Source organism: Bactrocera dorsalis, chromosome 3 (assembly GCF_023373825.1).
Source record: "Bactrocera dorsalis isolate Fly_Bdor chromosome 3, ASM2337382v1, whole genome shotgun sequence".
Taxonomy (NCBI): Eukaryota; Metazoa; Arthropoda; class Insecta; order Diptera; family Tephritidae; genus Bactrocera; species Bactrocera dorsalis.
The window spans coordinates 87726751-87741110 of record NC_064305.1 but is presented as its reverse complement, the minus strand read 5'-3'; the positions used below and the strand labels follow the sequence as shown (position 1 = coordinate 87741110).

The 14360-nt window shown below is 37.4% G+C and overlaps 1 protein-coding gene across 1 annotated transcript in view; it reads right to left on the bottom strand.

Annotated features, from left to right (window-relative positions):
- The window catches only part of LOC105229709 (probable nuclear hormone receptor HR3), a 79753-nt gene that overhangs the window by 61133 nt on the left and 4260 nt on the right, over nucleotides 1-14360 (bottom strand). The gene's annotated exons all lie outside the window — the stretch shown is intronic.

Sequence of the window (14360 nt, the reverse complement as noted above, 5' to 3'; positions counted from 1 at the left end):
TTGGCCGCTGTTTGAGTAGTTGTGTTGGCGTTGTTGGTGGTGGAGCAGCGCGCTGCCGCGTTGGCTGAGAGCTTGCGGAGCGCAAGTGTGTGCTGGTGTTAGTGAAATTCTTACTACTCTCATTTAAAATGTCTCTGCGCTCTTTCATTACATGGCTCTCTTCGTTTGCAGTCGCAAGAGTATGCAAGCTGTAAAGCGTTTTGGAACAGCTGTTTGCAAAGTGCGCTTTTGAGGCTGGTGGAAGGCATATGCACATAAATCTAGGTATAAGTGTATAAGTATGTACATATGTGAGCGATAAGCTGTGGTGGCGGAAGCATGCATCATATAAGTAAGTTTGTCTATGGCATATATAGATACGTAGATACATAGGGAATTCGATTCATATTATGTATATGTTGAAAAAGCTATAGATGTAACCCAAACATTCATACATACATATGTATGTAATTAGATGACATCGGGTATATGTAAATATGTAGATACGTATGTATGTATGTACGTATTTAGTCTTGACGATAGCAAATATCTACTATCTATAATGCATAAAAAAGTACCGACCAATATAAATTGGGGAATCAAATAGTGATGAGTCTATAGATACATACTTCTACATATTCAGGAGTTCATGTTGGCTGGCTGCTAGACTAACATTCCGTTAGCCTTAAGTTCAAAAACCAAATTTTGGTTACGGTATTCCAGAAGTATCTCTGATTTGCTAAAGTTTTCATTTATATAAAATAGGCGATGTCGAGGTTTAGCAAAAGTCAAAAAATGTGTGAGGAGACTGATCGAGCTCAAAAAGATTAAATAAAAATAAAAAGCTATTTTATTAATAAAAATATAAGGAAGGGCTAAGTTCGTTTGCAATCGAACAATTTGTACTCTTGCAACTTGCAAGAATGGAAACCAGAGAAACACCATTAGACGCAAAGAGGATCGGAATCCAAACAGTTGTGTATACAGTTGAATCCACAAATTTAGAGTTAGAGAAACTTCGAGTTATGGAAGGAAATTTGTATGAAATTTCACCATAAAAGTTCCAGTTATATAAATGCCTCTAATGACACGTACTCATTTTAGTCGAAATCGAACAAGCGGCTCCCGAGTTATACAATATGATTCTCCAAAAAGTGGTCGGTGCCATGCCCATTGTCCAATTTTCACATTGGGTTCCATAAAGTGCTCTCAGAGCATTTCGGAGGTAAAATTTAATGTCTCTGACTACAACCTTTTTTTTCTTTTTCGTATATTCTCTATGTTTTTGGCATTTCCAATTACGAAAAATATAAGCAAGATCTTAGGGGCACTCAATGAATATACTTATTGTCAGGAGTTTCCAAATATTTACTCTCTAAACTGTAAAAACGCCTCCTAATGAGATATAAGCAATAAAATAATGTAAAAATGCTAACCATACTATCAGAGGCAGCAAACTCTCTGAAGAACCACAAAGTAGTGAAACTACCCAAATCTATAACCAGTTGGGTAGAAAAATAAGGAACTTAAGAATACGTTGACTGGCCTAAAGCACTTAAAAAAATCAATGCCCGACCCAGTTAGCAAAATAGTGACACTACATGTCAATGCTTAGAATGGTGGAAACCTATCCGAGAACATTGTGGTAGGAAACTTGCAGGGTCCATGACGACGTTAGTACTTATTTTATAACTTCTAAAAAGTGTTTAGAAGACTAAAATATAGTAGTTTGTAATGTCCACCCATCCCAAAAACACAAAACGAAAAAGTTAAAATCTAGAATCATAGAGGGAACGTAAATGATTTCTCATTCTCCTCAAGTAGTACTCAATCCGGTGATTTTGTCGGAGTACCTACCATGAGTTAGAATTAAGTCAGGTTTAGTAGATTGAAGTTCTGGCTTTAGACTTTGAATGCCTGCTCATAAATATTGACAAATTTATGGGTAAATCTATATACATATACTAAAATCAATATATGCATATGTAAACATAAGTGGAACACACAGACTTATATAAATAGGAAACTTCAAAGAATGCAAACCAAGTTCATTTTTGACATGTGACTTCTTCACAGGCGCAATGGTTGTCATATGTGCTCAAATATATTTGTATGTGTATAAATAAATATGTATTTATGTAAGTGCATTTGTATCCGCAAGGCTTGCTCACCAGCTTGCCCCTTCAAACTACAAGTTGACGTCGGCCGAAATTGTTCCATTTTTATTTCGCTATGCACTGCGTTTGAAAGTGAATTTTAGCGATTTTGTCTTCAACTGCTTCAGCTTCTTACGCCGCACTCACTGCGCCTGCCATGCGATTTGAACCAATTTTAATAGATTGCCATCGCAAACGTTTGGCAGCGAACGCATCTGCACTGACCCATCCTATTGCCCTACATTTGCGGACAAGTCGTTAAGCATGCACAGGCGCATACGCACACACACTCATACCTTTAAATATGGCTTTGTGTTTGTGCATGCCAAAGCATAAAATATATGTATGTGTATATGCATATGCATGTATGTATGTATATGCATAAATCTATGAATGTGCGAATTGTGCAGTGAGGCACATACAAACATACAAATGCACATACTTACTTTCGCAAATAACTCTGAGCTTAAGCTGCCATAGAGTCGTTAAAAAATTGCATGCACATTGTGTGCGTACCTACACACACTCTCATACATGCAAATATGTATGTATGTTTGAGAAGTTTTATGACACAATGCGATGCAAACGCGAACGCATGCGAACACAAAGTTGCATTTATGTGGTTGCCTTTATGTACTTAGACACCTATATATACAAATGTACATACATACATGAAGCATGCAAATGCATTTGTGTGGACTTTAGCTTGCGTATTGCATGTACATACATATACATATGTATGTATGTATTTATAAGTATGTTTTTACACACTTTAATGGCATGTCATTTCGCACATTTCGAATTTGCTTTGCTGTTTTTACTGCTTCTTTACTTCGCCTATTCTCTTTGCCACCGCAACAGATGGCCATAAGTCACAGTTTTGAAGAATTGTCAACCTGTTGTTAGTGATTGCATTTTACATGCGTAACCAATAATATTTGTATATACATATATACATACATACATATATACGTATAAATATATTTCGGGGATTTACCATACACAATGTCATTAAATTTGCAGATACTTTTCGGTGAGTAGAAAATCGTTAATGATAACCTTTCGGACGAAAATGATTTATTGTCTATGACTTTATTTCACTAATTGGTATTCAAGTGCACTCGTAAATACACCGGCATTGTGTGTATGCATGTAAGTTTCCATCGAAAGAGTTGCAACATTTCTCTCGAGCAAACTATCACATGACCTAGGTTACAATTGGTTTTGATTTGATTAGGTCACCGGTATTTATTAATTAAAGGATTGCTATTGCTATGGGTAACCGAAAAGCCATAGATAATTTTCTCAAACTTAAAGAGTGAAAAAAGTGTCTACTCCCCCAAAAACCATCGTTTGTGTTTATTCTTAAACGCCTTTTTCACAAAATAGCATTTGTGCAATATACCTACATACATATATCATTACTCGGACACAAATGATCCAATCGTTATCATGTTTCTGCATACTCTGTCTGTACTAAATGTATGTATGTGTAAAGTTCTTCATACAAAAATCGACCAATTTTTTGATCTGATCAGAAATCAAATATTGGCAGGCCAAAAAAAAAAAAACAAAATTATTGGGCTAAAATTCAACATTTATTAAGAAACGTGAAGATTCAGCAAATATTTATTTTTGTTTTCAGGCTTAGATCATTGTGTTAGGTTTTATTTACAGAGAATCATTATAGACACATACTATATGGATTATATCAAAATTCTGGCAGTAAAAAGTAGGAGAATATTAATATGTTGATTGCACTCTTTTACTCCATTCCATGTTATGATAGGTATTATGATAATTTCCGTGATGAAGATCTGAAGGTAGAAGATTTGAAATTTTTCAACCAAAGCCTTGCAAAACATGGACAACCCACAAGAAATTTCTTTGATAATTTTACCTTGACTTCTTCCAGACAACTTCGGAAATTAGCATCAGAGGGATCTTCAAATTGATCCCAGATGATATTTGATCCCAGATGATTGACGCAATTAATAGTGTTCCTAAGCAATTCTAATGAGTCTTGATAATCGGTTAAGTATAATCCACAGTGCACCTACAAGTTCATAAACAGCTTCTGAAAGAATACAGGGAGACTTTCACAATATTTTTTACGTCCTGAATATCATCGCCTGAGTTAAGCAATGCAAACTTTATACACTTCAGCCTTATGATTACATCTTACTCGCCTATATCCTATAAAGAGACACCACCGACATTCAGCACCTTTGCCGACTTATGACATGTTTTCAGCCATGAAATCCGAATTATAACCATTCGCAAGAGAAAGGCTCGAGCACACTATCTATTGATATTATTCCAATTTTTAGCAACAACTAATAGAAAGCATGGGTTGTCCCAAAAATGAGCAAAAAATACTAAAACTTTGTTCATAATTTTAAAATTCTTAATTTATTCTTCTTGGTGCATTATCGTGGTACAAAAACCAAAATTGTCTGCCCATAACCTCTTTTAACGAATAGCTTCGCGCAAACCAAGCATACTACTCAAAAAGTATTCCTTGTTAACAGTTAGCCGGTCGGAAGGAATTCATAGTGCATCATATCTCGATAATCGGCTTCCGCTCACCTTTGCTACGATATTCAGCCGTTCGATGTTCTGTTCCGGGTTGTAAGCCAAAATCCAAGACTCCTCGTCATTAATAATACGTTTCATGACATCCTGCTACTCGGAAAGCATTTTTTCACAGCGACAGTGTTTTTCAAAATAAATTAGTGATTTTGGAACAAACCGTGTTTTCCGTTTTCTCAGGCCCAAATAATCTTTAAAATGTTTTTCGCTATTCTTTTCGATATTCCAACGATGCCAGTAAGTTCTCTGACTGTTAATCGGCAATTCTCCAGCACCCTCTTTGAATAATTCGTACCAATCAAAAATACTTACTCACGACAATCAATATCACCGAAGGCCTTTTTCAAAACTCTGAACTTTTCGGCACCAGACTTTAGATTTCACTCATCCTAAAATCGTCGAATGCAGTCTTAAAAATGATAGAAGTGACGAGTTGAGACGATTTAGCCATATTGGTCTGTCCTTCAGTCCATTTGTATGTATGTACATACGCAACTTGCCCCTCAGTTTTTGAGATATGGATATGAAATTTCTCAAGCGTTCTTTTCTTTTTATGAAGTTGCTCACATTTGTTAGAACCGCCGGATCACTGTGGCATATAGTTGCCGTACAACTTGAACGATCGGAACCAAGTAATTGTATGGGAAGTTTTTTCATTTGAATAGATATCTTCAAGAAAATTGGTATTAGTTATTATCCAAGTCAATGGTGTGCAAACTCCGAAGAAGTTTTTCAGATCAGATTACAGTAGCAAATAGCTGTCATACAAAGTGATCGATGAAGTTCTTATATGATTTTTTTTTTCAAGGGTATTATAGCTCCGTTACAACCGAAATTAATTTTTTCTTTTTAGTTAACCAAAGATCTCGTCGACAGACATAGCTTAGACATATGGCCCAATAACAACAAGTTAACAGATTGGTCAAATGATTATTGCCCAAATCAACCATTTTTTATGGTAATTTAGAAAAAGGAATTGAAATTTCGATGATAAAATTTTTCAAATAACTTCTCATCAATAAATCAGATAAAGATGTTGTCAACTTTACTAAATAGTGTAATAAAAAACATCATACCATTGAGTTGCGAGATAATTTAATCGCTTTGTATTGGCGTGTTGTCACATAAATATCAATCCCAATAATCTCACCGATTACAACAATGTTTTAGAGGATATGTGCGTATATATGCAAAGATGTGTGCAATCTTAGAGGAGTCTGCCCTTGAAATTAACATTTTTTTTGCGGACAAACCAATTAAAGACCTGTTCGAACGCGCTAAAATGGGTTGAGTAATCAATTTTCTGGCCAAATGTGCAAATGTGTGTATATAACTCAGTTTGGATTTGTGCAAAATATATAGTAATCTGCATTTTTGCAAAATTTGCAAACATTAATTTTGCAACGTTGTGCAATGCTGGCGCTGTTTCCATATCATGCTTTTTTCTACACTTTAGTTTGGAACAATTATGTTAAACAACGGCGAAACAGCAAAATGAAATGCATGAAACACAACTAATATGTCCGCCAAAAAATACAAAAATTTAAATATGTGTGGCTAAAAACTGAAATTGAAAAATAAAATAAGAAAATAAAATTAAAATTAATATGCTGCTGAAATATATACACATACATATATACATACGTATTGGAAAACTCACCGCCAATAATAAACAAACAACTAACTAACTAACAATTTGAAAGATTGAAAACGCTTATGAATAAATTTTGCATATAAAATATTACGAAAGCGTCGCGCACACACAACCACACAGCGCTTATATGCACACGGCTGTGTATGTGTGTGTGCGCACACCTTTGCAAAATTAACCAGCAGGCGATTACAATAATTTGGCGCGCTTAGATGGCTCGTTTTCGTTTATTGGCTCAGCTTTGCTTGGCTGAAGCGAGCGTCTATAGCTTTCGAAGCGCTTTGAGCGGCCAATATAATAATATTAATAATAATCGACTTGCATATACAAATAAATAAAGACAAACACACACACATACACTTGCATAGCTGCATATATTACATATAATAAATACATATATATGTGTGACGTTCAAATATATGCATAGGAAAATAACTGATTTACAATAGACAACAACCACCAACGAGCACCGAAAAGCAAACACGCTAAAAAAGTGATAGTGTGCAGATACTTTTGTAATCGCTTGGAAATTGTGCAACACTGTTGCGTTCAAAGACTAAAAGCCAAAACCAAGTCCAACGACCATGTTCAGGGCCACAACTAGCAGCAGCATTGGCTACAGCCGCAACACAACACAATGGCAGCACAACAACACAACGCAGCGAGCAGCAGCCAGCAGTCAGCAGCTAGCAGCTAATAGCCACCTCTAACGCTAATATGGCCAAAGGTGAATTGTAAATCCCAACAAAAAGCCAGCAGATAAGCGCGCACACACACATGTACATGTGTTGGCAAGTGTTTAGCTAGCTTTACAGCGAACTAATCAAACCGAATGGAATCGAAAATCCTCCGCTTGTGGTCGCAAAACGATCAAAAAATCGTGAAATTTTGCAAAGTTCGAATAATAATGAAAATATTCAATCGTTTGTACGCCTGCATGTGTGTGTGCGTGTATGGCTGTGTGTATGCTGTGCTGTGCTGTAGCACGCGTGCGCCGTGTGGTACAATTGCACTTTAGTAGCAGCAACTAATTATGGCTATGAAATGCTTGTGTGCGCCAATTCGCATTGGTTCGTTGTTGGCGCGTTGTTGTTGGTTTGCTGGCTTTTCGGCGTATGCGCAGGCGCCCAGCACTTTGGTTTGAACATTGTTAATACATAATTCAAAGTGCAGTAGCTGTGATATGCTTGATTTGTGGATTTTTTCTACAATTATTATCAAATTTTGAAACTGGTGGCAACCCTTGTCAAAAATATTTGCAAAATAAATAGTTTTAAAACTATTTATAATATTTAATATTCAGGTTTTTTTTTTATTTTGAATAGAAACATAATTTAATGAAAATTTTTAACAGGTGGCAACCCTTATCAAAAATATTTTCAAAATAAATATTTATAAATCCTTAACTGCTTAATGCCATAATACTTTCCGTGCCGACTTTACCTTTATTTTGTAAGGAAATATAATTGAATGAAAACTTTAAACAGGTGGCAACCCAACTCAAAAATATTTTTAGCTATAAGATTTCATAAGCCTCTTATGTTTGTAACTCATATGGTAATTAATTTACCTTGTAATTTTTATTGAATCAAATGTGTGAACATGTGGCAGCTTTCTTCAAGACAAATTTTTTAACATAAACTTCCTTAGATTTTGTGTGAAAATTCAGCAGCCTTGAATGTATAGCACCTTATTAAAGTATATCATAGCTCATACATATGCTTGGGAATTTTATGAATGTATGAAAATGTTCCGGTAGACTCTATACCGTATGTACCTGAGAGCGTCACTAATTTCCCTATTTTATTTATTTTAGATATACATAAGAACACACTGTTATTAGAAAGTGACGCTTTCTGGTACATACGGTGTAGAGTCTAACGGAAGTTCGTAGTTCAAACAAACAATTGGTTAAACAGTTGGCTCCCATGTCAACGCCAATAAAGAAGAGAGTCATAGAAGTGGCCCCTGAATTTCAATAATATATTTCTCAGATTGAACGAATTTCGGTAAAAGTCCGGGAATATTAAATTTTTGGGGGCTTGAACTGATATAGACGAGTTTCGAAAAATTTTAGACGTGAAATGGTAAATCTTAAGGGAAGTATTTGTGCTAAGTATAATTTCTATAAGGTTGCTGGTGCTCAATTTATATTCTGTAGAGTGAAAAAATCAAAGGAATTTTAAAATTGCATTGTATGGGAAGTAGACGAAGTTGTGGTACGATTTCTCTTATATTAACAATGTGAGATAATCATAATGATATTTAATCAAAATTGGTCAAATAGTTCCCGAGGTTAATAATTTGCTCCTGAAGGTAAGCGGTGCCCCGCCTATTGTCAAATTTTTACACCGATTTCAAGAAATCCTTTAACAACATCTAGGCCGTGAGCGCTAATACTTGCAAGAGATGGAAAATTAAAATTCGATTAGCAGGCGCTATAGGGACTAATTCGATGAATGAAGTTAGATACTTTGTTGTTCTATTTATTATTGTTGTAATTGCATAAAATATTCCTCAATTACACAGGTTTGATACATACCATGTTTCGACCGGCACTTAATCACGATATTTGGACTGTTGAGTAGATTATCTCAGTAATCTACTAGATTTAGCAAGCACACAAAAATGACACTGTTAATCACGTTAACGAGTAATAAACAATGTGAATTTTTTAATGTCAAAAACAGCTGTTTTATGAATTCTCAGCGACAGTGAGTACAGTATAAATCTGTGAATAGATGAAATGCAATGTAATCGCATAAAATTTTTGGTCGATACGTGGTATAAAGATTATTCGTTAAGATTAGATTAGATAAATGAGGATTGCACCGTGAACTAAGGTCTATTGTGCCCTCTCCTAAGTCACAACGACTCACTTAGCATCAACAGACTAATAAATTCCAATATACTGCTAGCTGCTATTGAGACAATGTGATCCTTATTTGACAACATGGGTCTAAGGGGCTTTATCCTGACCCTACAGACTGCTATGCAGCCAAATAACAGATGTTCTGGAGGCTCGATGTCGCAAGATCGGCAATATACGGAAAAAGCTACGGCCATGTTATATAAGTGCTTCTTCAGCTTGCAATGGGCAGTGTAGAAGGCAACAAGTATTCTGAATTGTCCCTTGGGAGGTTGATTACATATTTAAACCTTTTAAGTTTGTATCCACCCATTAGCAACTTGGCATGGCGCATGCCTTTGAGCTGTTGCTAATACCCCTCCCTGCCCACTCCTACATCCTAGCGCAGCAACTCCTTTATGGTATGGGGACCATCTGGTTCTTGTCCTACCATGTTGGTGGATGCTGCAGTGCGGTAAGCACGGCTTTACGACCGAGCACCCAGAGATGGTGCACTTGGTTCGATATTATAGACTGTTCAGCCGTTCAATACACTCATGTTCGCTTTCTTGGATTCGAATTGTGTTCCGTTCTAGATACTAAAGCAGATGGAAGAGCAAACACCTTGCTAAACAGTTGATTGGGTTCGGACGTCTGACACCGAGCAAATATTAATCTTGGAGAGCTAAGGTTGCAATAAGCAATAAAAGTCAGATTGGGGTTATACAAGAGTCTGGCTTTATGTGAAGAAATATATGTACATATGTAAATAAGTTTTATGTATTTTTGTAGCAAAGAAATAAATGTGATTGAAAACAGCAGTATGATGGAGATTCGTCCGTTTTTTGAATAGTAAGATGACATATAGTACTCTTTTCTCTAGACTGGATAAGGAAGCGAAGCAAATGGATCTGGTAGTGAACGAGGGCAAGACGAAATATTACCTGTCAGCAAACGAATAGTCGTCGGACTCGCGGCTTATCTCCCAAGTCACTGTTGGTAGAAGAAGTGAAAGACCCCCGCTACGTTGGAGAGGCCAGGTAAAGGAAGAACGACCGGCGCGTTGCTGTAAACCCGGCTATAACCGCTTAAGGGGTGTCTACGTCATAAATAAAAAGGAGAAGATAATAAAAAGAAGAGAATACAAATTATAATCATTTCGAGCTACGGATGAAGCCAGCTCTAAGCATCTACTTACACTTGAGCCTGGTCGTGGTTCAAATGTTTAAAGACTTCAAGACCAAGTATAATAATTTATATTTTAATTGCCTAAACAGTCTTGTAAATATTTTCGCATTTAGATAAAATGCGTGTGCAATACCGTTACTTGCAATTTCGCATTCAATTATTTCAAAATTTACAAATACAAACTTACAGTAATTTGTACGAACTTATACGCGTGCATGTGTTTTATTGCATTGCCGTAAGGCGCTGTTTTGTTGCGCATGCGCAACGCACAGTTACACAATAGTTAAGAAGACCTAGACACGCACAGACAACAAGCTCGGCACAAGAAGCATACAAAGTGTAATGCGCAAATGCTAATATTTATGCTCAAAAACATGCATATGTGCTGTGTGTGTGTGTGTGCAATAACACAGAAAATGCTTTAAAGAACCTGCATGTTTGTATGCATTTAGGTAACTGTGATTAGCCATGTAACTGTCAGTTAGTTCCATTCATGCGACGCGAAAACTTCGTACGAATAACAATGCCGCAAAGCCACTTTAGCGGCGCGCCCTTCCCGCCCAGCCGGCTGTGGGACCCAAGTATAGGCGAAAAACAAAAATCACGAGCCTCTTTGGCAACCAAGACAATGTCAGCCGAGAATGGTAGTTAAAGCGGCAGACAGCCAATTGGTTACTTAGTTGGGCTGGCGAGGTAGACAGTCAATGGGCTTGCACGACAACAACATAGGGAACTGACTTTTCCACTTCATTTTGCTATGAGCACCTACATAATCATGTACATATATTTATATCTGTTCGTATAAATGTACTGTTATTAACGTAGACACGTACCTAATTCTGCAGGCCTTTTAAGCCAACATCATCTTCTTACACACACACACACACTCACTTAGCATAGCTACATACAAGCATATAGATCTATGTTGCGCCTGTTTCCCGTTCTGTCCATGCAGGTCTTGCGCGTTCTTCGTGTCTTCGTTTACGTGTCTATTGGCAATTCCACTGTCTTTGGCACATAGCTCCAATGAGCTAACTGTATAGTTTGTAGTAGAAAATTTTACCGCTAAGGTTCGTGCTACGGTAAAATTATTAGCGCTAACTGCCGCTGTGCGAGCGCATGCAGCCTGGCGAGCACGTACATCGCTACACACACACACAGTATACATAAATGTGTTAGTGTTGGTGTACCGTAATGTGGCTCAGTGTTGTTCGTGCGGCCTGCGATTCTGGTTCTGGCCAACTTCGGTGCTGGCTTCGACTACAATTTCAGCTTAAGCGCGCGCTTCGTCATTTCGTCTGCTGGCAGCGCAAATGTTCTGACGGCCCACAAGCAGGCTAACAGCGAGCAGCGCGCACCGCGCACCGAGTATTGCGGTTAAAATGTTGAGAAGTCAACCAAGTGTGGCAAAGCAGGCCGGCCTGCCGAGTATTGTGTAAGAATGAGCATCGCGAAATTGTAGAACCTCAACAATGAGCCGTAGTTAGAGCCAAAGCCGCGGTAGCTGCCGGCAGCAGCACCAAGTCCAACCAGTAATCGAACTCAGCAAACGGCAGCAACAACAATCACAAGAACCGCAACACCAAAAACCAAGCTGAAGACGAAGCCAAAGTTGTAGCTGAGCTGAAGTGGCAGTTCGAAGCCGAAGAAGCGGCTTTTTGGCGCAGTTATGTTTTCCGTATTCCTATGCATGTACATATGTTTGCATGCGTGTGTGTGTGTGTGTGTGTCAGAACGTGTTGGTTCTGTGGCTGACTGGCAGTTCTTTATTTGTTTTCTTTTCTGCGTTCATTCTCGTCGTTGGCTGGCTGGCACATTGCTGTTGTTGCTTGCGGTTCTTCGCGTATTAGTTGGATCAGTGTGGAAAGTGGGACACTTGAAAGCGCACCACGCAAAGGTGAATAGCCAATAAATGTTTGCACTCATACCAAAACACGCACACACACACACACACAGCACAGCGGTACATTTCATACAGGCGAGCACGCAAATATCTGCGTGTGTGTGTGTGTGTTGGTGAGTGTAAGAACATGGAGAAATCTTCTTGGGGATTTTGCGATTACGTGTGTTATTTTACAGGTTGAAATTGCAGTTCTTAATTTTTTCTTCAACACACACACATACATATGTATATATATATATATACAGACATACATACATACTTATAAACTCCATTCTGCTGTTTGCTAATTTTGCTGCTCATTTGTTACTGTTTTTTTTTTATTTTTTTTCTCTTAATTTTTCTTATTTGTGTGTGTTTTGTTGTTTTCTAGTTAATTGCTTGGCATTACTTACTGTTACGTTGCTCAGCAGTTCGCCTGCAGTTGTTGTAGAGCAAGTGGCCGCGGGGCGTGTACCAGGCAATGGCATGTTAATGTTGCTGCTGTTGATGATTTTGCAATTAAATTACAACAATTACAACAACACGTGCACATAAGTAACAACAAAAGAACAGTTTCAATTTATAAGTTAATTATGTTGATTTTTCGGTGATCGTTAAACTAATATTTCGCGCAATGTGCTGAACAGTTAGTACGGTTTTGCGAACGGGTAAGACGATTTTCCACACGAATCAACTTTAATAACTAAATAATTTCGCCACTAGTTCGAGACATTTACAGCTAGATGTTTAAGGTGATTATGTTTGCTGTTTGTAGTGTTTAAATATTATTAGTCGGTTATTGGTAACAATATTGTAGATGAATTTTGTGGCAGCAATTAATCTCCATAAATATTCTAATGAAGGATCAGCGTTTTCTCTAATGCTTTGTAACAAAAACACAATAAGTGACCCTTTCCACCTCTTTTGTACCACGGCTGCATAGTAACAGAGTTGGATAAAGATTGTTTCTTTACTAAGCTATTTAGAAATCGTTGGAGAGTAGCGAATCGAACAATCTATACCCGTTGTTCCAACATGTAAGCTGCACATGTGGTGTCACGCCGTGCTAACATGTCTTCTGACACATGCGCAGTTATGCTACGATTCTTTCTGGATGTAGAAATTAATTTTTTTGGCGGTAAAGAACGATATAACCGCTGGGTTTTCTTTTCTTGATAAACTGCTATAATTGATTTTAAGTGTTAGGTTTATCAAATCAGAGAAGAAAAGAAACTTGTATTTTGTTTTTTTGAGTCCTTCACATTGGAAAGCTGATCCAAAATATGCAAGTTGGTAGCATTGAAGATAACGGTCATTTGACTTTAGTGAGGTATCTGCATATTCTCTTGAAACAATTCACGAGCGAGCAAAGAAATTATTTATCGAAGATAGTTCTTATTGATTCGACAACGTCAGCTATTATTTGTTAGGTCTATCTAGGATACACGTTCGCCGAAATGTCAATATACTGCATTAATATATGTATAAAGCCTTATGGACTTTATAAGAATTTTAACTTTTGACATATCTGGCACAAATATGTATTAAAACTCAACATTATCCTTCTGAAACTGCAATTTTAAAGACTAACAAAGAGCCTCTGGATCTCTCCAGATAATAAATTTTCTATATACATAAATGGACTGCGGAGTAGGCACGGGAGTATATTCTGACAATTTGGACATCTCTTTCTCTATCCGTTTATCGGCTAGCATCTTCTGAGCGGAAATACTGAGCATAGAGAAGGCCTGCGAAGCTCTATTCGATAACTGCGAGAGAATACATAAAACAGCTATAAACACGGATAGTAAGGCGGTTTTCCTGGCCTTGTCTTCGCCCATGACTAATTCCAGCACAGCCCTTAACTGCAAGAATGTACTGAGCTCAGTAGAAGACAAGCTCCACCTAGATTTGATCTGGGTTCCCGAGCACATGAACATTTTCGGCAACGAAAAAAAGGATGAGTTGGCAAAAGCAGGAGCTCTCCTAAACGAATCAGAGGCTGAGTGGATACCAAGCCCGCCAGGATCGATCAGGAGAGAGCTCAATTTACATTTTCAACAA